Source organism: Vigna umbellata, chromosome 9, assembly GCF_029865625.1.
Source record: "Vigna umbellata cultivar VRB3 chromosome 9, Vumbellata_1.0, whole genome shotgun sequence".
NCBI lineage: Eukaryota > Viridiplantae > Streptophyta > Magnoliopsida > Fabales > Fabaceae > Vigna > Vigna umbellata.
The window spans coordinates 29,750,387-29,774,150 of record NC_142173.1 but is presented as its reverse complement, the minus strand read 5'-3'; positions in this window follow the sequence as shown (position 1 = coordinate 29,774,150).

Below are 23,764 nucleotides of genomic sequence, written 5' to 3'. Positions count from 1 at the left end.
AGGATCAATTTCACAGAGACAAGAGATGCCTCAACAACCTATGTTGTTCTGCGAGGTATTTGATGTATGGGGTATAGATTTCATGGGTCCTTTTCCTGTTTCTTTTGGTTTCTGTTATATTCTCCTTGCTGTGTGATGAACCAATATTTTCCTCACTTCACTTAGTTTAATGTGCTAGAATTAGTCGGGGAATTATGCTTAAACGTCCGGTATTTTCCTGTTTTTCCTAATTGTGCTTAATTTGATCGGAAATTCTTATTTTAACTAATTTGAATTATCTGAGCTTATTATTTTGCATTATTAATTACGGGAAAATTTTGGATAACTTTTTGGGACATTTGAAAGCTAAATGAGAAATGGCAATTGAGCCAATGCATCTTAGCCATTTTTATTTTCGCTGGCTGCCGCGTGAATGTTGTGTCAACTTGTGTGACCTCGTTTGAGTTCAATTCTTATCCGTTTTCCATGCAGTTTTTTTTCATAGTTTCGTCTGGATGTCTATTTTAACATATAGTTTTTACTTTGTTCAAATTCATTCTGTGCTGTTCCCAGTATTTATTTTACTCTCATATGTCAGTCCAGTGATTACTGCTGTTTGTGTCAACTTGTGTGTCTTCGTTTGAGTTCAATTCTTATCCGTTTTCCATGCAATTTTTTTTCATAGTTTCGTCTAGATGTCTATTTTAACGTATAGTTTTTACTTTGTTCAAATTCGTTCTGTGCTGTTCCCAGTATTTATTTTACTCTCATATGTCAGTCCAGTGATTACTGTTTGAGTGATTTCTAATCTGTTTGCATTGTTTGCTTGCTGTTTAGTAATTGTGGTGGCTAGAATTGATAATTGGACAGTGCTAAAACCTCCCAACACTCTTAAACAAGGCATACAACAACTTGGCTTTATTGAATAGCAAAGAAAAAAAAAGAAAGCAGCCACATGCACATCCAGCACTATAGAGAAGCCACGGCTGGAATAAAAAACAAGTGGAGAAGGTGGATTTGTTTTAGTGAAGTAAGGAAAGGAGGTGTATTGATTGACAAAGGGAAGGCCACGTAGAAAGCTACCCATTTTTCTTTGGATTAGACACCTAAAAGAAGGAGACACGGTTTACATGGTAGAAGAAATTCCAAATTCATTTTCTGCATGAGTTACGAGAATGATAGATCAACTTTGGAATATTTTATTATATGTTCAATTGGAAGGGGTTTGCAGGAGAAGTAAATGCCAATTGCTTTTTGGGAAAAAGACAAGAAGTGGTAAAAATTTGGTGCATGGTGATTAGAAAGAAAGGCACCGAGAGAGATTAGGAGGTGCAGCCCATGTGCAAAAGGCAATTAACAATCACATTCCAGCAAAAGCAAAAGGTACACGGTCCAGCAGCTTTTGAGCCTTTCCACCGGTCCAGCAAGCTAGGAGGTGCACACAGAAATCCATCCACGCTCCAGCATCACCTGGCCCACACTTGGCAGCAGCTTCCACCCAGCAGCTTGGGGTGTGCACGGGCTGGTCCAGAAGGGTGCATCCAGCAGCTCCAGCAATTTGAATTGGGTTTGGCTTCCAGCACATTCAACCACATGAAGAAGGCATCCAGCAGGGCAATCGTTCTTCATTAAAAAAAAGAGCAGCCGCCACCCTTAAAAGGCATCATCTTTCACTTAGAAAAAAGGGGGGGACTGGAAAAATGGAGGGTTACGGTTGAGCTGGAAGAGTAGAGAGGGCAGTGAGTGTTTCATTTCTTTTCATTTGTGCTGAATAGTCACGGCTGTAGAAAGAAGAATCACAGTACAGAAAATGGAGGTTTACGGTTGATGCACTCATCTTCTTTGCTGTAATGTTTAATTTTCAATTTAGCTTTCTTGCTCTTTGTTGTAATAATTTCATGCACAATTTAATTTCTAAGCAAAGTTTGGTTTCAAATTCTGTTTCTAAATTTCCAGATTTTACTGTCTCTTGTTACTGCTGCAATTTAATTTCTGTTGTAATTTAATTTCAGTTGTTGTTTTCTGCAATTTAATTTCTGCTCTTCTTTATTTTTGCATGTTGATCATTTACTATAATTTTATTTTCTGTATTTTACTGCAGTGATTTTGATTCTGTTTTTACTGTTTTCTAAATTTACTGTTTTCTGTATTTACTGTTTTCTGTATTTTCGTTTTCTGTATTTTGCTTTTACTGTTTTACTGATTTTGAAATTCTGTATTCACTGTTCTTACTGTTATTGTTTACTGCTGTAATTTCATATTTTTGTTTTTGATGTTTTACTGTTTTCTGCATTTACTATTTTCTGTATTTTATGTTTTTCTGTATTTTCGTTTTTTTTTACTGTACCAATTTCATTTTACTGTTTTAAATTTCGTTTTACTGTTTTGAATTTTATTTCAACGCTTTTAAATTTTACCGCAACCAAAAAAATCACAAACCCCCCACTACGTGTTTGATCTGAGACTGAACCCAAATTGGTCCTTGAGAGACGACCTAGGAGTCACTTCCTAGTCTATACTGCATTCTTTTATGCACAACTTTTGTTGGGAGGTGCGACCCTCTCATCACTGTGGATTATGTTTCAAAATGGGTGGAAGCTAGAGCCACCAGGACTAATGATGCTCAGGTTGTTGTAGATTTTGTTAGATCTCACCTCTTTTGCAGGGTTGGAGTACCTAGAGCAATTGTTAGTGATCAAGGAACCCATTTTTGCAACAGATCCATGCAAGCTTTGCTCAAGAAATATGGGGTGACGCACAAAGTTTCTACACCTTACCACCCCCAAACAAATGGGCAGGCTGAGATCTCCAACAGGGAGATTAAGAGGATTTTGGAGAAGATTGTCCAGCCCAACAGGAAAGATTGGAGCACTAGGTTGGACGATGCTCTGTGGGCTCACAGGACAGCTTACAAAGCACCGATAGGGATGTCTCCCTACCGGGTTGTCTTCGGAAAAGCATGTCACCTACCGGTCGAGATTGAGCATCGGGCATATTGGGCTGTGAAGATTTGCAACTTCTCCATGGATCAAGCTGGAGAGGAAAGAAAGTTGCAACTGAATGAATTGGATGAGATCCGATTGGAGGCATATGAAAACTCGAAGTTCTACAAGGAAAGGACAAAGAAGTTCCATGATAGTTCTATTGTTAGAAAGGACTTCGAGGTTGGCCAACAGGTTTTGTTGTATAACTCTAGACTCGGCCTCATGGGTGGTAAGTTGAGATCAAAATGGACTGGACCTTTTGTTGTGACTAATGTTTACCCTTATGGTGCAGTAGAGATCCAAGGTCCATCTACAGCTAAAAGCTTCAAGGTGAACGGGCATAGATTGAAGCCTTTCCTCAGCAACCCTTCTTTAGTGGATGTAGTGGTGGAGGAGACGTCTTTGGTCCACCCCACCTATCCTCCCATCTGACTCAGGGAGTTTCTTTTCTCCTTCCCTTCTCACTTTTATTGCACTTTGTCGATATCTGATGATTGTTCTGATTGTTTGATCTACTGATTGTGACACACTGAGGACATTGTGTCGTTTAAGTGTGGTCTATTAGGGGAGGTTGTTTCTTTGTTCATGTTTCAGTTTTTATGTAGTTTGTTGTGTCTTGTGTACAGTTTTGCATGCTTTTCGTAAATTCTGGATTGTGGTTAGGTTGTCAGTTTTCCTTCACTTCATTGATACTCTGAGATGTTGGATTCCTTGCTTTTCTTTGCTTGGGAGATGATCATGATGTTTGAGAGTTGAATTGATTGTGACACAAATGCCCTGTGTGAGAATTTGAGCCACTTTATGTTCTTTCTTGTGTGTGATATGTCTCTTGATTGCTTGCACATATGCCTTGGCTTGACTCTTGTTGATAATTCTTGATTGATATGCATGTTTGGAAGTGATAAAGGCAGTTTTGTTCTTGAGCCTCTCTAGCCAAATAAGCTCACCTTGTTCTAATCCTTTGAAAACCCTTTTAGCCTATACTTTCCACCATTTCCTTGTTTTGAAGCTCATACACTAGCCCTCAGTGAAAAACAATGATTACCTTAACCTTAGGGAATTTTGGAGCTTTGGAAGTGTTTTGGGAACAAGTGTGGTCTCTTGGGGGTTTCTGATGAGTTGGCTAGTTGGTTCCTCTTCTTGTTTTGTTTTGGTAAATATATGTGTATCTTGTCTTTTACAGTTTTGTTTTGAAAAGAGAGAAAAGAAAAGAGACAAGATGAAAAAAAAAGAAGAGCAGAAAAAAAAATAAAAAAAAATAGTGAATAATTGTGAATAATGGAGTCAAGAAGAGGATGGAATTAGAGGTTGTGGGTGTGTTTGAATGTGTTTACACTTGTTCCCCATTGCTCCTCTGTTCCTTATGGTTTGTAGCTTCTTATCCATATATATCCTCCCTTGTCCTTGGCCCCATTACAACCATGAAAAGACCTTTTGATTTGAACATGCGTATGTGTTTGAGTGTTGATATTAGAGGCTTGCCAAGTCTGTTTGTGATTGCCTTCTTGAGTGCATTGAGTGACATTGATTTACCTTAAACACTTGAGAGAAACACTAATTGTGTGCATCTGTGAGGCTCTGTTGCTTTTGATTCATCTCTTGAACTGATTGGCTGTTTTCTTTGTACTGAACTGTTTGGATGATTCTTTGAGTATTTGCTTTCATTGACTCTGTGTGGGATTCTGCCTATACCTTTTACCGTCCAGATTTTGTGAGAATTGTGCAACTGTGTTTCTGTTTTGGAGTCTTTGTTGTCTGTCTGTTGAGTCTGCATCAGCTCCTTGATGTTTGAGTGTTCCCTGGTTTTCGTTTTGGTTTTGCCCAGGAGTGCAAAAGACTAAGTGTGGTCTATTTTGATGAGTCGTTAATTCTTGAATTATATTTAGTTTATTGCACTTAAATAAACCAGGGAATTGTGTTTAATTGTTTGTTATTTCCCCGTTTTCCGAATTGTGCTTAATTTGGTCGGAAATTTGTAATTGCGCTAATTTGGGTTTTCTGAGCTGATTAAGTGCATTTTTCCAGTGCAGAAAAATTTCGGAAATACATTTTGGGACATCAGGATGAATGCCAAATAAATTCAAGACTCTCCACACGGACATTTTAGAATTAATTAAATTGTAATTCAGTAGTTTAGAATTTCTGTATCAACTCTTATATTTTGGGTCAATTTTTGGTAAATTAGATTAGACCCAAAATTAGAAATTAATGACTTGGCACCCTAGGTTTTATGTGTGTGGACCCTACCCTAAAAAAAGGGGCACACGGTCTTAGAAGAGGGAGCCCAGCCGCCACTCAGAGAAGCTCTTGGTTTTGTTTTTTTGGTTTTTGCTTTGAACGTCTTTGGGGATTGTGAGAACGGTAGAGTGTATTCACGCTGTCTTCTCTAGAAATGGATTGAGCACTTTTGCATTGAGCACTCTTTTGTTTTCTTGATTCCAAAGCTATCACTGTCCATTCATTTTTCATAGAAGAATAGAAGCTCTCGTTTTCTTTTTAATGCTTGCACAGAGACACATGTCCTGATTTCAATTGAAAAAGAACAATGCTTTCATCTCATTTTTTTTAAGGAATAGAATGCGGTGATTTAAGAAGGCAGGTAGAAGTCACGTCCAAGGTATATATTAGGGCCTTTAATTCTTCTGGCTGGCAGCGTGTACGAGCTTGTGGGACCGAGTACAAGAGAAAGCTGTAGCAAAGATGCGGTGTGCATGGTGTCCAGCGAAGTGGTGACAAGGTGATTAGATGGGTTGCGTCACGGATTTGAGAATGCACGCGGACGGCTGGAATGGTGTGCTCGTTCCGTGAACGAGCGTTCTTTCTTTTCATTTTGAGATGAGGGTTGGAATGAAGGGAGCGTACGGGAACGGTGCTGGAATGTGGTGTTACGACTGGAAGGAGGAACAGCACGCGTAATGGTCTAAGCCTAGGGAAATGTTGATTGAGTTGGATGTGTCTCGGTGTGCACGGTTACGGCTGGAAGGCTTTGATTAATTGGGAGAAAGAGAAACACTTGGTCACGGTGGTAGGGGCCATGCTGGAACGCTGATTGAAAGGTAGGTGGATGGTGTCTTTATTTTTATTCAGAGGATAAGAAGAGTGGATTAGGATAAAGTATAGGATGATGGGACGTTTGGCAGTAGTATAAATGCAAGTCTTTTATTTATTTGAGAGGAAGATTAGGTGGTAGATGTAGTCACGTCCAGCAAAGGGGGGAAGCCACGTCAAAGAGGTACACGGTGGTCTTTATTTTGGAAGAAGAAAATGAACTCTTTTGCATTTGAGAAGAAAGGTGTGTGCACGGTAATTGGAAGCAGAGAGCACGCATTCACATCATTGATTCATTTTCTTCATTTTGGAGAACCGTGAAAGTTGATTCACGTGAAGGAAGAGGTGGCCCACGCTGATTTGCATTGTGATGCATTCACACGTTGATTCAGGGGAGGCCCATATTGCACTGGGAAACTTTGGTTCAGTCCTTTTATATTATATGCATTTAGCTTGGAAGCATCATTTTTACTTCAACTTACTGTTCACGCATTTATTCTAGTACTTCTTCCGCATAAATATGCATTCTATCTTATTTCAGTTGCATTGGGCTTCAAAGGGTGATGCTTTGCAATTCAATAGTGTTAAATGAGTGTTTAGATTTCTCTAGTGCATTTAAATTACTCCACACACCTTGTTTTAGGATCGTTTGGTCTTCATGCTTTGTTAATTTATTTCAATGTTTTCAATTATTTTGGATGAAGTTAATTTCCAGTTTTTAATTTAGTTTATTTCAAATCACAAAAACATTTTCAAACCCCCCCACTGCGTGTTTGACCTGAGACTTGAACCAAATTTGGTCCTTGAGAGACGACCTAGGAGTCACTTCCTAGTACTATACTGCATTCTTTTATGCACAACTTTTGTTGGGAGGTGCGACCCTCTCATCAATCAACTTTGCCTTTCATTTTACCACAATCAAAAACATTCACAAGCATGCATCATCACAAGGACTTTTCAATGGCTTATAATGTGGTTGGGCTAACAAGAAAATTGGTTTTTCTGGATCACAAAATCCTTGAGTTAAGAGAATCATAACAACACAATTTTTCTTATTCTTCCCAACTTGCCTTTGCATTTGCATTGAGCTTTGCTTCTTTTTTTTTTCTTTTCTTTCTCTTTTTCTTTGCATATTCTTACTTTTTTAGCTCTTAGCTCAATGCTTTTCCTTTTTCATGTTTTCCCAACAACCCCAAACTTGAACATTTAACAATACCACACAAGATCTTCTACTTAACTCAAGGTAAAGATTTTCAATCAAGGGTTTTCAGTGTATGTTCAAGGCTAAGGGTTCAAAGGATAGAACACAAAGTGTTCTCTTTTAGTGGGCTAACTTTATGAATTTGGCCAATAAAAAGGGTTCCAAAGTGTTCTCTTTTAGTGGGCAAAGTCATTCATGCTTTCAAAGTAATAGCATTCAATTATACCAAAAACTCTGGAGCTCAAAACCTCACATATAAGCTCATTCACATTTGTCATACACATCCTGCTTAATTTCACAATCACAATCATGATATCCTGCATTTGTTCACAAAGCTTGTGAATCACATTTATAAGCATTTTAATATGCACATCATCTCAACATCAATCAATCAATAAGCATCATCAAGCATTACTTATCAAACAATCACAGTTAATAGCAAACCATCATCAAACCAGATTTCCAATAGAGTACATCAAACCCTAATCTAAAAACATAAAATACTTACAAGATACTGGGTTGCCTCCCAGTAAGCGCTTGTTTAACGTCACGAGCCTGACCCAAACTTTCAAGGATCAACCAACAACATCATTATGGAAAATTGTTGCACCTCTCCCCCTAGATAGGGCTTGAGACGTTGACCATTTACAACCCAACTTCTCTGTGGATCATCAGCAGATGGATTAAATATTTCAATTGCTCCATGCGGATGCACTTCTTTTATCACAAATGGTCCTGTCCATTTTGACTTCAGCTTCCCAGGAAATATCTTCAATCTTGAATTGAACAATAGTACCTGTTGTCCTGGATTAAAAACTCTATTCACCAACTTCCTGTCATGATAAAATTTAATCTTGTCTTTGTAAGCCTTGGATGAATCATACGCATGTAACCGCATTTCTTCAAGCTCCAAAATCTGCCTTCTGTGTGTGCATTGAGTTTCATAAGGATCAAAATTCAAGAATTTCAAAGCCCATAATGCTCTATGCTCCAATTCCACTGGCAAATGGCATGTTTTCCCATAGACTAATTGAAATGGTGATAATCCCATAGACGCCTTCATTGCTGTCCTATAAGCCCAAAGAGCATCATCTAATTTGAGAGACCAATCCTTTCTTGATGAAGTCACTGTTTTTTCCAGGATTCTTTTTATCTCTCTATTAGATACCTCAGCTTGTCCATTGGTTTGTGGATGATAAGGTGCAGCTACCTTATGTTTTACTCCATAGTGTTTGAGTACTTTCTCTAGCTGATAATTGCAAAAATGAGATCCTCCATCACTGATCAACACTCTTGGAGTGCCAAAACGTGAGAATATCTGCCTCTTCAGGAATTTAATTACCGTGCTAGCATCATTTTTAGGACAAGCTAATGCTTCCACCCATTTACTCACATAATCCACTGCTACCAGAATATATTCATTGTTGAAAGATGGAGGGAAGGGTGTAACAAAGTCAATACCCCAACAATCAAAAACCTCAACCTCTAAAATACCTTGTAAAGGCATCTCATGACGTTTAGTGATTGTCCCTGCTCTTTGACATTTATCACGATTTCTAGCATGATTATCGGCATCTTTAAATAAAGTTGGCCAATAAAACCCTAATTGAAGGACTTTTGCTGCTGTTCTTTCTCCATTAAAATGTCCTCCATAAGGTGAATCATGACAATGCCAGAGAATTCCTTCTGCTTCTTCATTCGTAACGCATCTCCTCAGAAGATTATCTGCTCCAATCTTGAACAAATAAGGATCATCCCAAACAAACTGCTTGGCATCATGCAAAAATTTCTTTCCTTGTTGCCAAGTTAAGTCTTCCGGCATGACCCTTGCAGCTTTGAAATTAGCCATATCAGCAAACCAGGGCCTCTGCTGAATATACATGAGTGATTCATCTGAAAAAGATTCCCAGATTTCAGACTCCTTGCTAGTGACCTCATTGTTGACTAACCGTGACAAATGATCAGCAATCAAGTTCTCACTTCCTTTCTTATCACGGATTTCTACATCAAATTCTTGCAACAGTAATACCCATCTAATCAGACGTGGCTTAGAATCTGGTTTTGTCAACAAATATTTGATAGCTGCATGATCTGTATAGACAGTCACCTTAGACCCAATAAGATAAGGTCTAAATTTCTCTAGAGCATATACAATGGCCAGAAATTCTTTCTCTGTGGTAGCATAATTCAATTGAGCATCATTCAGAACTTTGCTAGCATAATAAATTGGGTGAAACTTTTGTTCTTTTCTCTGGCCAAGGACAACTCCTATTGCATAATCACTTGCATCACACATTAATTCAAAATTCTGAGTCCAATCTGGCGCTACAATTATTGGAGCTGACACTAGCTTATTCTTCAATGTGTCAAAAGCTTTCAAACAATCTTCATTCATCACAAAAGGAGCATCCTTCATCAAAAGATTACTCAATGGTTTAGCAATTTTTGAGAAATCTTTGATGAATCTTCTATAGAACCCAGCATGACCAAGAAAACTCCTAATCCCCCTTACATTTGTTGGTGGAGGCAGTTTCTCAATGACTTCTACTTTGGCTTTATCCACCTCAATTCCTTTAGCAGAGATTTTATGCCCCAGTACAATTCCTTCAGTTACCATGAAATGACATTTCTCCCAGTTAAGAACAAGATTTGTCTGAACACATCTTTTGAGAACAATATTCAGATTAGCCAAACATCTTTGGAAATAATTTCCAAAAACTGAGAAATCATCCATGAATACTTCAATGCATTTTTCCAAGAGATCCGCAAAAATTGCCTGCATACACCTTTGAAATGTAGCTGGGGCATTACACAATCCAAATGGCATCTTTCTATATGCAAAGATACCAAAAGGACAAGTAAAGGCCGTCTTCTCCTGATCTTTTGGATCTACACAATTTGATTGTATCCAGAATATCCATCTAGAAAACAATAGAAAGCCTGACCTGATAACCTTTCTAACATCTGATCCATGAAAGGAAGAGGAAAATGATCTTTCCTAGTAGCTTTATTCAGCTTCCTGTAATCAATGCACATACGCCAGCCAGTAACTGTCCGAGTAGGAATTAGTTCATTCTTATCATTATAAATTACTGTCATCCCACCTTTCTTTCGAACCACCTGCACTGGACTCACCCATTCACTGTCAGAGATTGGATAGATGATACCAGCTTCTAGCAGTTTCAACACTTCTTTTCTGACCACCTCTTTCATAACAGGATTTAACCTTCTCTGTGGTTGAGCACTTGGTTTATAATCTTCTTCCATAAAAATCTTGTGCATGCAATAAGTTGGGCTAATACCTTTGAGATCTGATATTGACCACCCAATTGCTTCTTTGTTGGCTTTCAGAATTTCTATCAACTGTTCTTCTTCTTGTAGAGATAAAGAGTTATTTATGATGACTGGCTTTGTTCCATCTTCTTCTAGAAAAACATATTTCAGGTGTGATGGCAATCTTTTTAATTCTGGTGTCTGTGCTTTGACTGCTTCTTCCTTATCCATTATTTCAAATATTGGATCTTCCTCCGGACTCTTTTTCAATGTTTCCAAGTCCATCAGACATTCATCAATCAATTTCTCTTCTTCTTCATCTAAATCCTCACATGCATCAATGAGAGTTTTTTCCAATGGAGAAATATTTCGCACCATCCTTTCTTGCACCATACAAACTTCATCAAGTTCATCAAATTGAAAACATGCTTTGTCATCATTTGGATATGTCATGGCTTTGGATACGTCAAAAGTGACTTCTTCATCATCAACTCTCAATTTAAGCTTACCATTCTCTACATCAATTAAAACTCTAGCAGTCTTCATAAAAGGTCTCCCAAGAATAAGAGGAACATCACTATTCCCTTCCATCTCCATCACAATAAAATCCACTGGGAATATGAATTTATCAACCTTCACTAGAACATCTTCAACCACTCCATATGGATATTTAAGAGACCTGTCTGCCAGTTGAAGAGCCATTCTGGTTGGTTTGATTTCCAAACCCTGAATTGTTCTGCACATGGATAGCGGCATTAAATTAGTACTAGCTCCCAAATCAATTAATGCTCTTCCAACTTTCAAATCTCCTATGGTGCATGGAATAGTGAAGCTTCCTGGATCTTTAAGTTTAGGAGGTAGTTTATGTATGATTGCACTGCAGTTACCCTGTACATTGATAGTTTCTTTTTCAATGTACTTGTTTTTCTTCGTAAGGAGTTCCTTCAAAAACTTTGCATATGCTGGCATCTGTTGCAATGCTTCAGAGAATGGTATAGTGATCTCCAGCTTCTTAAACAACTCCATGAATCTTCCCAACTGCTTTTCTTTCTCCTTCCTTGAATAACTCTTTGGATAAGGAAGTGGCTTTTCACACTCTTTTTCTTTTTGTCTCTCCTCTCTCTCTTCTCTCTCTGTTTTTTTCTCCTCTCATCTTCTTCTTTTTTCTTTTTCTCTCTCTCAACTCTTTCTTTCCACTCACATGTTTCTTTTTCACTCCCACTCTCATATTCTTTCTCCTCTCTTTCTTTTTTTCTCTCGTCTAACACTCTACCACTCCTGGTCACAACAGTTTTACACTCCTTTCTGAGATTATCATGTTTCATTGATGAGTCAATATTTTATTCACTTCACTTAGTTTATTGTACCGAATTTAATCGGGGAATTGTGCTTAATTGTCCAGTATTTTCCCGTTTTTGATAATTGTGCTTAATTTGACCAAAAATTCTTATTTTAATTAATTTGAATTATTTGAGCTAATTATTTGCATTATTAATTGTAGGGAAATTGTTGGATAATATTTGGGACATTTGGAGGTGAAAAGAAATACCACATCAATTATGTTTTAAAATAAATTAGAGGGGGTGTGGATTTCATCTTATTTAGGGGTGCACATGGAGATGGGCCGAAATTAAGAGCACATGCTGGAATCAATTTTGGAGCTGCATGGAGTGAGTAGAGTCACTGCTGAATCCAGAAGCAACATCCAGCCGCGGAGAATGGGAAGTAGTTTGGGGGTGCATCCAGCACAGATCCAGTGGCTTTCATTTTTCCAGAGTGGTGTGTGCATGGAAAGAAAAGGCTTAGCAGCAGCACACGGCCCAAAGCACACATCAACACACGCGGAAGCAGCGTCGCTGAGAAGTAAGCATGAGGTGCACACAGAAACGGTCCAGCTGTCACGGGATGGAGAATGGGAAGCAGCGAAACGTGGTGCTGGAAGAAAAGAAGCACTCGGTCCAACAGCTGAAGCCACGTCCACGCACACGGGAGTCCAGCTGCCACGCGGAGAATGGGAAGCAGTTTGGGGGGTGCATCCAGCAGCTCCAGCAATTTGAATTGGGTTTGGCTTCCAGCACATTCAACCACGTGAAGAAGGCATCCAGCAGGGCAATCGTTCTTAATTAAAAAAGAGCAGCCGCCACCCTTGAAAAGCATCATCATCTTCACACAGAGATGGAAGGTCACGGGATGGAGAATGGTTGAGTTGGATGGCGAAGAAGGTGCTGTCACAGCAAGGGAGCACCACGCACGCTGCTTGATCTGCACTTGGAAGGTTGCACGGTGACGCTGCAATAGAAAGTTTTCGTTTTTTTATGTTGGAACAGAGAACTTTGAAGAGCACATGGTCTTGTCTTTGCTTTTGTCTTTCATGTTGAACCAGATTTTTATTTTCATATTCTATGAATTAGAGTGTTATGTTGCTGAGAAGAAGTGTGCAGGGGCCTTTATTATTTTCATTTGGTGATTAAATGTTTTGGAGATTTCTTTTCTTTGAGAGATGAAGAAGTGATTAGATGAAAAATGGAATTGGTGTCACGGCTTGGAGGTGTGCTCGGGAACGTGGAAGCAGAGAGGAGAAAACGGTGATTCTCATTTGTGGAAATGCACACGCGGAAGAAGCATGATGATTCAACATTCTGGAGTTTTCTTTCTTTCTTTTAAATGGCATACACGGAGAATGAAGGTGTTGGAGCTGCCACCTAGGATGATGTGCACTGTTTTTCTATTCTAGCAGTAGTTATCGATAACTTTAGAGAATGAAACGGTGATTCAATGGGAGAGCAGCGCGTCACGGCTTGGCATGGAGAAAGTGGTGTGTTGTCACAGCTGGAAGGAAAAGGCACCACGCGGCTTCCGGTTTTAAATTCTTCTTTTCTTTAGAATAGGATGGAGAATTTCTTCAATAGCATGGTAGTACATGTTGCTTGATTATTGAGGGAGTGTGATGAGAGGGTCGCACCTCCCAACAAAAGTTGTGCATAAAAGAATGCAGTATAGTGCTAGGATTTGACTCCTAGGTCGTCTCTCAAGGACCAATTTGGGTTCAGTCTCAGATCAACACGTAGTGGGGGGGTTTTTGAAAATGTTTTTGCGATTAGAAATTAACAACATTAAAACTGGAAAGTAAATACAACCAAACATAATTGAAAATAAATGTCAAACATCAAGGCCGAACGGTAAAAGACATCAAAATCAGAGAATGCAGAATTCATCAATATTTGAAAATAAAATGCTGGAACAATAAACGCGCAGAAAACATAACAGCAATCTACTTGAAATGCACCAAATAAGCTTAAACGTTAAACGCAACATGAGAAGCATCAGTAAAGCAAACCAAGATTGAAACAAAATTTGAAAATAAGATGAACAATAAAACGCAATGACAAAATGTAGCAACGAAGAAAATAATGAACACTAAAATGCAACAAATAATAAAAATAAAAAAAAGGTAGCTAAAGTGAAATGCTATTCATCATGGAATCAACACTTAAAATAAATGCTAGCAAATAAATGAGCATGGTACTTCTTAGAATATGAATCGAAAAGCTTGAAATTTCTCCAAATTCAATCACCATTTGTGTGAACAGCACCGCTTCTTCAAAAGTTAAAATAAAGCTTGTGCATCTCCTAAGCCATGACAACACACCACTTTCTCCATGGGATCCGTGCCTCTCCAATTTAATCAACATTGTGCACTCCATCATCTACTGGACCTAGCAATGATGACCGAAACTTCCTCGGCTCCAGCGTTCCAGTACGTGCCCATCATTCCAGCCCCCATAATCTACTTCTCAAATTAAATCACCATTTATTTCTCTCAAAGCCAAAATGAATGCACCGCATGTGCCTCCTGCTACAATGACTCAGCGCCTCTTTTTCTAAAAAAATGAATTGCCGCTTCTTTCAAAAGAAATTCTCCGGATCTGCCTCATAGCTGAACGTCACCGTGCACCACTTTGCTTCTTAGAAAACGAATTCACCTTGCTGCTGGAAACAAAAAGGAAAAAAGAAAAAACCAAGAGCCCCTTCTCGTTCGCACACCACTTTCTCCCTAACGCAGCTTCCTCTTTTCTATCAAAGATGAATCAGCCCCCACTTCCTACTACATTCTCCTACTGGACCCATCCGTGGCACCTTAACCTTGCACACCACTTCACCTACTACTTCCAACTAAAGTTTCTCCTTGCTTATTACATCCAGCCAGCCGTGAATCACCAAAAATCTATCACCGTGCAGTCCAATTGAAATCAGCGCATGCTCCAAAGGTAAATAGCCTTCATCTTTTCTAAGAAAATGATAAAACTTCCAAGACGTAACCTTGCTGAAGTAAGCCGTGTGCATCACCAAAATCCATCACCGTGTTGCCAACTAGCTAAATCAATCGCCGAGTGTCACTTCCAGAATCATAAAATGCGAGCAGAGATTAACGTGCACAATCTTTCATTCAATGAAAACTTAAACATACATTGTTCATGAATCCAGCACTTGCCAAACAAAAATGAAAAATAGAATATGTGCTCTTCATTCCAAAGCAGCGTTTTCAACCCAAGGAAAAGTTCCAAAACAAAAGCCTCCAAAACCTATGACAAAAACCGAGAGACCAAAACCCAAAAAGAACCCAAACCGAGAGAGTAAAAGTGCCCCCCAAAGAAAACTGAGAGCCAAGAGTGTGTGGGGGCTGCTTTCCAAATGGCGGCTGCACTGTCTTTTTTAAGGGCCGTGTGTCCTCATTTTTAGGGTAGGGTCCACACACAATCAAACCCTAGGTTCAAGTCATTAATTTCTAATTTTTGGGTCTACTCTAATTTACCAAAAATTGACCCAAAATATAAGAGTTGATACAGAAATTCTAAACTACTGAATTACAATTTAATTAATTCTAAAATGTCTGTGTGGAGAGTCTTGAATTTATTTGGCATTCTTCCTGATGTCCCAAAATGTATTTCCGAAATTTTCCCTACAATTAATAATGCAAATAATTAGCTCAAATCATTCAAATTAATTAAAATAAGAATTTCTGATCAAATTAAGCACAATTAGGAAAAATGGGAAAATACTAGACATTTAAGCACAATTCCCTAATTAAATTCGGTACAATAAACTAAGTGAAGTGAATAAAATATTGACTCATCAAAATAGACCACACTTAGTCTTTTGCACTCCTGGGCAAAATCAAGACGCAGATCAAGGAATAGTTCAAAGGACATCCAGGGTATGACACTAACTTAGCACACAGAAAACAAAGACTCGCAAGGAAACAAACAGAATTTACACAGTCCTCAAGAAATCTGGACAGAGAAAAGAAGTAGACAATTCCAACACAGAATGAATCAGAGAAAGCAGATACTCATGAAATCATCCAAGCAATTCAAGACATGGCAAAATGATCAATCAGCTCAAGAGGTGAATCAAAAGTAACAAAACCTCACAGATGCACTATTAGTGTTTCTCTCTAGTGTCTAAGGTAAGAAATGTCAACTCAATGCACTCAAGAAAACAAACACAAACAGACTTGGCAAGCCTCTAATATCAATGCTCAAAATATATGCATGTTCAAATCAAAAGGTCTTTTATGGATGTAATGGGACCAAGGACAAGGGAGGATAAATATGGATGAGAAGCTACAAACCAAAAGAAATAGAGGAGCAATGGGGAACAAGTGTAAACATAGTCAACTCACACCCAAAACCTCTAATTCAATCCTCTTCTTGACTCCATTATTCACAATTTTTTTTCTCATTTTTCTCTATATTTTTTTTTTCATTTCTCATCTTGTCTCTTTTCTTTTCTTTCTGTTTAGGACACAACTGTAAGAGACAAGATACACAACATATTTACAAACATAAAACAAGAAGAGGAACCACCCAGCCAATTCATCAGAAACCCCAAGGAGACCACACTTGTTCCCAAAACACTTCCAAAGCTCCAAAACTCCCTAAGGTTAAGGTAATCATGGTTTTTCACTTAGGGCTAGTGTATGAGCTTCAAAACAAAGAAATGGGGGAAAGTATAGGCTCAAAAGGGGTTATCAAAGGATCAAAACAAGGTAAGCTTATTTGGCTAGAGAGGCTCAAGAACAAAACTGCCTTTATCACTTCCAAACATGCATATCAATCAAGAATTATCAACAAGAGTCAAGCCAAGGCATATGTGCAAGCAATCAAGAGACATATCACACACAAGAAAGAACACAAAGTGGCTCAAATTCTCACACAGGGTAATTTATGTCACAATCAAATCAACCTCTCAAACATCATAATCATCTTCCCAAGCAGAGAAAAGCAAGGATTTCAAACAAATCAGAGTATCAATGAAATGAAAGACACATCTACGACCTAATCAAAGTCCAGAAATCAAGAGAAACATGTAAAACTGTACACAAGACACGACAAAAATAACCTAGAAAAGAAAAAAATTTAACCAAGAAAACAAAAACTAACAAAGAAAAAATAAAAATCTCCCAAAAAAATTTAACCAAGAAAACAAAAACTAACAAAGAAAAAATAAAAATCTCCCCCAATAGACCACACTTAAACTACACAGTGTCCTCAATGTGTCATAAGCATAAGATCGAAAATCAAAACAATGAACAGATCATGGACAAGTGCAATAAAAGTAGGGAAAAAAAAGGGAGAAAAGAGAAAGGAAACTCCCCTGATCATGGTGGCAGTTGCCAATTCTGGACTTTCAGGGAGATGTCTTCCACCATAGTATCCAGCAAGGAGGTTTTGAGGACGAACTGCTTCATCCTCCAAATCTGATCTAGCAGTGAAATGTTTTCCACAGCTGGATCTATGCAATGATTGTTGATGAGCAGGTTCAGCAGGTGCCTGTTGATCTTGAAGCTTTTGTCAATGTTAGCACCTTTATTTTCCACTGTGGGTGTTTGTCTATCAAATTCATGTGTACCTCCTGCAATAGGGTTAGTGCAATGTGGCTCTACAGAAATTACATGCAGGGGTATAACACCCAATCCAAGTGTAACAGACTGAACCTCAGATACATCCTCAGAACATGAATCAATTTCAAAATCACAAGCAATATCAACGACAGACTCAGATTCATGTTCAATGCATGGAGAATAAACATTCGGATGCGACATCAAAAATTGGTTCTCATCATGCATAGAGGGAAAATTAAAATCAGACTCATCAACAATACAATCATCAGCATACCTCTCAACAACGTAATCATCAACATAATCAAATTGAGGTATGCTTACCTCCTCTTCCTTGAAGATTGCTAAAGTGTGGGAAGATGAAGGTGGTCTACCTGGTTCAGGATCACTGCTTAATTCTGCCTGCTCCTCAAAATACTCATCACTCTCCTCAGGTGCAAGGGTAGGGACATAGGATGATGGGAAAGTAGATGGCACAATAGTAAGTTCATGACTCTTCTCCCCATCTTCTATGTTGATGCCACTATCATCATCATCTGGAATCTGAACAGTCTGAAATGGTAACTCTGAATCTTGAGACTGTTCCTCAGCGAGTTGAGTGGCCATCTGCCCTATCTGATCAGTCATACTTTGAATGACAGCTCCTATTTCTTGCTGGAACTGCATGTTCTCTTGCCGAAACTGAAGGTTCTGCATGGTCATCTGCTCCAACAACTCCTGCAATGTAGGCTCAGAAATAGAAGGCTGAGGAGCTGTTTCGGTAGAAGCATCATACTGCTGACTCTCGTATTGCTGGACTGGTGGAGGCATAAAAGTACTTTGGAATGGTGGTTCTTGATATTGATGCTGTGGACCATCATACCATCCCAAGGTAGGGTCATTCCATCCAAGACCGTTGCTGTAAGCATATTGCACAGGGGAAAATTTGCTCAGAAACTGATGCTCAAGATATCCCCAATCGGTAACGGATCTCAGAGGAAGAGAGTCATTCCAATCCTTAGCTGCTCCTTGTAATGAATGCGGAAATGCGCTCAAGAAAATGTAATCAAGAGGGACATCTGGAGGCTTCATTGAAGAGCACATGATGTGGAGCTCCTCCAAATGTCTGTGTGGGCATTCTCCTGCAAAACCATGAAACTTAGGCAGCAAATGTATCAGTCCAGGGGTGAGATCACAATGAAGATCATCCTCCTTAAGTGAAACCGGCTCACAAAGAGCACTCTCAGAAATTAGAGGATGAGTCGTATTGCTCTCAACATAGAAATCAGCAGAATATGAATTACAATCAGAGTAACATGTAGAAGGAGAATCATAATCAGAGGTACTAGCAAAACAAGCAGTGTTCACGAAATCAAAATAGGTAGACATGGAAAAAGAAGAATACTAAAAATCACGAAACAAATAAAACACAACACATTTATACATGCAACACGCACACACAAAACAGAACATCACATCACATCACATCACAACACAAGACAAAACACAACACACACAAACACAACAAAAACCTAAGACCGAACCATTGGTCCCCGGCAACGGCGCCATTTTGATGAGAGGGTCGCACCTCCCAACAAAAGTTGTGCATAAAAGAATGCAGTATAGTGCTAGGATTTGACTCCTAGGTCGTCTCTCAAGGACCAATTTGGGTTCAGTCTCAGATCAACACGTAGTGGGGGGGTTTTTGAAAATGTTTTTGCGATTAGAAATTAACAACATTAAAACTGGAAAGTAAATACAACCAAACATAATTGAAAATAAATGTCAAACATCAAGGCCGAACGGTAAAAGACATCAAAATCAGAGAATGCAGAATTCATCAATATTTGAAAATAAAATGCTGGAACAATAAACGCGCAGAAAACATAACAGCAATCTACTTGAAATGCACCAAATAAGCTTAAACGTTAAACGCAACATGAGAAGCATCAGTAAAGCAAACCAAGATTGAAACAACATTTGAAAATAAGATGAACAATAAAACGCAATGACAAAATGTAGCAACGAAGAAAATAATGAACACTAAAATGCAACAAATAATAAAAATAAAAAAAAGGTAGCTAAAGTGAAATGCTATTCATCATGGAATCAACACTTAAAATAAATGCTAGCAAATAAATGAGCATGGTACTTCTTAGAATATGAATCGAAAAGCTTGAAATTTCTCCAAATTCAATCACCATTTGTGTGAACAGCACCGCTTCTTCAAAAGTTAAAATAAAGCTTGTGCATCTCCTAAGCCATGACAACACACCACTTTCTCCATGGGATCCGTGCCTCTCCAATTTAATCAACATTGTGCACTCCATCATCTACTGGACCTAGCAATGATGACCGAAACTTCCTCGGCTCCAGCGTTCCAGTACGTGCCCATCATTCCAGCCCCCATAATCTACTTCTCAAATTAAATCACCATTTATTTCTCTCAAAGCCAAAATGAATGCACCGCATGTGCCTCCTGCTACAATGACTCAGCGCCTCTTTTTCTAAAAAAATGAATTGCCGCTTCTTTCAAAAGAAATTCTCCGGATCTGCCTCATAGCTGAACGTCACCGTGCACCACTTTGCTTCTTAGAAAACGAATTCACCTTGCTGCTGGAAACAAAAAGGAAAAAAGAAAAAACCAAGAGCCCCTTCTCGTTCGCACACCACTTTCTCCCTAACGCAGCTTCCTCTTTTCTATCAAAGATGAATCAGCCCCCACTTCCTACTACATTCTCCTACTGGACCCATCCGTGGCACCTTAACCTTGCACACCACTTCACCTACTACTTCCAACTACAGTTTCTCCTTGCTTATTACATCCAGCCAGCCGTGAATCACCAAAAATCTATCACCGTGCAGTCCAATTGAAATCAGCGCATGCTCCAAAGGTAAATAGCCTTCATCTTTTCTAAGAAAATGATAAAACTTCCAAGACGTAACCTTGCTGAAGTAAGCCGTGTGCATCACCAAAATCCATCACCGTGTTGCCAACTAGCTAAATCAATCGCCGAGTGTCACTTCCAGAATCATAAAATGCGAGCAGAGATTAACGTGCACAATCTTTCATTCAATGAAAACTTAAACATACATTGTTCATGAATCCAGCACTTGCCAAACAAAAATGAAAAATAGAATATGTGCTCTTCATTCCAAAGCAGCGTTTTCAACCCAAGGAAAAGTTCCAAAACAAAAGCCTCCAAAACCTATGACAAAAACCGAGAGACCAAAACCCAAAAAGAACCCAAACCGAGAGAGTAAAAGTGCCCCCCAAAGAAAACTGAGAGCCAAGAGTGTGTGGGGGCTGCTTTCCAAATGGCGGCTGCACTGTCTTTTTTAAGGGCCGTGTGTCCTCATTTTTAGGGTAGGGTCCACACACAATCAAACCCTAGGTTCAAGTCATTAATTTCTAATTTTTGGGTCTACTCTAATTTACCAAAAATTGACCCAAAATATAAGAGTTGATACAGAAATTCTAAACTACTGAATTACAATTTAATTAATTCTAAAATGTCTGTGTGGAGAGTCTTGAATTTATTTGGCATTCTTCCTGATGTCCCAAAATGTATTTCCGAAATTTTCCCTACAATTAATAATGCAAATAATTAGCTCAAATCATTCAAATTAATTAAAATAAGAATTTCTGATCAAATTAAGCACAATTAGGAAAAATGGGAAAATACTGGACATTTAAGCACAATTCCCTAATTAAATTCGGTACAATAAACTAAGTGAAGTGAATAAAATATTGACTCATCAGAGTGACAATGTGACTTCCAACGTTGGAGAAAGCGTTTTCAATTAAGAGCACACACGCTCATTTGCATTTTTTTTAGAAAAGCATTTTCTTTTATTTGTCTTTTATTTTGCTTTAGCTCTAAAAAGGTCTATTTACATTGTGTTGATGCTTGAATCGGTGGTGATTTTTATTTTACAATTTCCAAGCTTTATTCCAATGTGTATTTAATTTGTTAGCTCAACATTGCCTTTTAATAGCTTCAACTGTGTTTGGATATTTATCTGTTGTAGTATTCAATTTAATGTTTTCATGCACTTTAATGCCTTTAATTGTATTCGGTTGTGTTTAATTCTCAATTTTAATTTAGTTCATTTCTAATCACAAACATTTTCAACCCCCCCCCCCACTACGTGTTGATCTAAGACTGAATCACATTTGGTCCTTGAGAGACGACCTAGGAGTCACTGCCTAGTCTATACTGCATTCTTTTATGCACAACTTCCGTGTTAATTTTTTTTTTCTTTTCTAGGTAGTTTTGTTGTGTCTTGTGTACAGTTTTGCATGCTTTTCGTGAATTCTGGATTGTGGTTAGGTTGTCAGTTTTCCTCCACTTCATTGATACTCTGATATGTTGGATTCCTTGCTTTTCTTTGCTTGGAAGATGATCATGATGTTTGAGAGTTGAATTGATTGTGACACAAATTCCCTGTGTGAGAATTTGAGCCACTTTATGTTCTTTCTTGTGTGTGATATGTCTCTTGATTGCTTGCACATATGCCTTGGCTTGACTCTTGTTGATAATACTTGATTGATATGCATGTTTGGAAGTGATAAAGGCAATTTTGTTCTTGAGCCTCTCTAGCCAAATAAGCTTACCTTGTTCTAATCCTTTGATAACCCCTTTTGAGCCTATACTTTCCTCATTTCTCTGTTTTGAAGCTCATACACTAGCCCTAAGTGAAAAACCATGATTACCTTAACCTTAGGGAATTTTGGAGCTTTGGAAGTGTCTTGGGAACAAGTGTGGTCTCCCTGGGGATTCTGATAAATTGGCTAGTTGGTTCCTCTTCTTGTTTTGTTTTTAGAAATATGATTTATATCTTGTCTCTTATAGTTGTGTGCTAAAGAGAGAAAAGAAAAGAGATAGGATGAAAAAAAAAAGTGCAAAAAAATGAGAAAAAAAAATTGTGAATAATGGAGTCAAGAAGAGGATTGAATTAGAGGTTGTGGGTGTGTTTGAATGTGTTTACACTTGTTCCCCATTGCTCCTCTGTTCCTTATGGTTTGTAGCTTCTTATCCAGATATATTCCCCCTTGTCCTTGGCCCCATTACATCCATAAAAGACCTTTTGATTTGAACATGCATATGTTTTGAGTGATGATATTAGAGGTTTGCCAAGTCTCTTGTTGTTTGCTTTCTTGAGTGCATTGAGTTGATATTCTTTACCTTAGACACTTGAGAGAAACACTAATAGTGCATCTGTGAGGTTTTGTTACTTTTGATTCACCTCTTGAACTGATTGATCATTTTGCCATGTCTTGAATTGCTTGGATAATTTCATGAGTATCTGCTTTCTCTGATTGATTCTGTGTTGGATAATGTCTACTTCTTTTCTTGGTCCAGATTCCTGGAGAACTGTGTAATTCTGTTTCTATCCTTGTTGAGTCTTTGTTGTCTGTCTGTCGAGTCTGTGTCAGCTCCCTAATGTTTGAGTAGTTCCCTGGTTTGCGACTTGGTTTTGCCCAGGAGTGCAAAAGACTAAGTGTGGTCTATTTTGATGAGTCGTTATTTCTTGAATTATATTTAGTTTAATGCACTTAAATAAACCAGGGAATTGTGTTTAATTGTTTGTTATTTCCCCGTTTTTCGAATTCTGCTTAATTTGGTCGGAAATTTGTAATTGTGCTAATTTGGGTTTTCTGAGCTGATTAAGTGCATTTTTTGAAGTGCAGGAAAATTTCGGAAATACATTTTGGGACATCAGGAAGAATGCCAAATAAATTCAAGACTCTCCACGCAGACATTTTTGAATTAATTAAATTGTAATTCAGTACTTTAGAATTTTTGAATCAACTCTTATATTTTGGGTTAATTTTTGGTAAATTAGATTAGACCCAAAATTAAAAGTTAATGACTTGGCACCCTAGGGTTTTATTGTGTGGACCCTACCCTAAAAAAAGGGGGACACACGGCCTTAAAGAAATGGAGTGCAGCCGCCACACAGGCCAGCCCCACACACTCTCGGTCTCGGTTCTCTTTGGGGGGCTCTCGGTTTTACATTTTTTTGAGTGTTGGTGTGTACACGTTTTTCAGCTATTGTTACTTGGAGTTTTGATTTTTTCAATTGGAGAGGATGCTTCCATTTAGTTACAACACTTTTGATTGAATGTTATTTTCTTCTTTTGATTCCTACACGTTGATGGCTTGATGATGATATGATGGGAGAAGCACTTTAGTTTTCTGAGAAAAAGAGCAAGACAATTTTCTTTCTTTATACATAAGCGGTGATTACTTGGGAGGAGAACTGCAGTGTGGCTGGAACGTTTTTATTTGGGGAAGAAAAATCTGCACGGTGTCACGGCTGATTCTAGGAGTTGGGAGTGCACACGGTGATTTACTTTAGAGGCAACAACGGTGATTAAATTGGAAGGAGAGC